This window comes from Gekko japonicus, unplaced genomic scaffold (assembly GCF_001447785.1).
Source record: "Gekko japonicus isolate JY-2015 unplaced genomic scaffold, Gekko_japonicus_V1.1 scaffold131, whole genome shotgun sequence".
Classification (NCBI taxonomy): Eukaryota; Metazoa; Chordata; class Lepidosauria; order Squamata; family Gekkonidae; genus Gekko; species Gekko japonicus.
In genome coordinates, this window is record NW_015167061.1 from 2,284,605 (window position 1) to 2,285,726 (window position 1,122).

Sequence of the window (1,122 nt, forward strand, 5' to 3'; positions counted from 1 at the left end):
TTTTTCCAACCCCCCCCCCCCCCCCAGCATTGGCCGGGTGGCTTTTCTTGCGAGCTCTTCAGGGCTGCATTGGCCTGTCTGCGGCCCCCTAATGGCCCTCCCATTACCGCCAGCCACAGGGGGGGGGCTGTCTCCAGGACAGCTTCAGCAGAGCTGGCATTCGGCTGCCCTGGCTCACGGTGCCACACCGGGCAGAGGAAGGGGCAGCAACACGGAGGAAGTCGAGGGCCGCACCTGCAGTCCGGGGGGGTGGGGGGCACGCAGCTCAACTTTCCCCAGCGGCTTCCATGGTCCACCCAGCACTGAACCCTCTTGCAACAGGCACAGGCATGGATCCGTTCTTCAGACAGCAATCTCAACAAGGCGTCTGTTTTCTGCCCCCGCCCCCAACACACCCCCGTATCTCACCATTCCCATCAAAGTTACGGTTACTTGGAAACGAGGCGTTCCCCGTCACAACAGAGAAAAAGAACAACCCCCCCACTCCTGAGTGCTAGCCATTTTATCTCCCCCAAGAAAGGGCTACTCTTTAGAGAAAGTGTGAAGGGACATATCCTACTAGTGTGTTTTGCACCCTGCCCTGGACGGGTTTCCAAAGCCAGGCAAGTTCATGGCATTCTTCATCTGAAAGAAAACAGCAGTCAGAGCCAGACAACATCCACAGTCCCCCAGTTTGAGCCCGGCTTCTCAGACTCCACCCACCCACCCCATGAGCAGCCCCCCCGCCCAGACTCTCTCCACGGCACCCTTCCGACAGAGGCGTCTCAGATGTGCTCCCAAGCCAGATAAGAACACCGTGACCAAGTCGGGCCTGGTCATCCCCTGCCAGGGGTGAGATTGGGCACGTTGACTTTCAAGGAGAAGAGATTGGATTTATACCCCCGCCCTTCAATCGGAGTCTCAGAGCGGCTTACAATCTCCTTCTCCTCCCCACAACAGACACCCTGTGAGGGAGATGCGGCTGAGAGAGCTCTGACAGAAACTCCTCTTTCCATGCAGCTTCTCTACAGCAGAGTGGGGAACAGAGACGGCGGCGTGGGGAAGCAGCTCTGGGTAAGGTTATGGAAGCTGCTGTGAAGCACTGGCCACCCACAGAAGACAGTCTGGGAATGACGGAGACCA

The 1,122-nt window shown here is 58.3% G+C and overlaps 1 protein-coding gene across 1 annotated transcript in view; it reads right to left on the reverse strand.

The window, feature by feature from the left end:
- Window positions 1-690, reverse strand: part of LOC107111616 (CDP-diacylglycerol--serine O-phosphatidyltransferase) — an 8,364-nt gene extending 7,674 nt beyond the window's left edge. Inside the window, exon 1 of the mRNA XM_015412601.1 lies at window positions 560-690. The gene's annotated coding sequence lies outside the window, so the exon portion shown is untranslated. The remainder of the gene's footprint in view (window positions 1-559) is intronic.
- Between the last annotated feature and the right edge of the window lie 432 nt (window positions 691-1,122).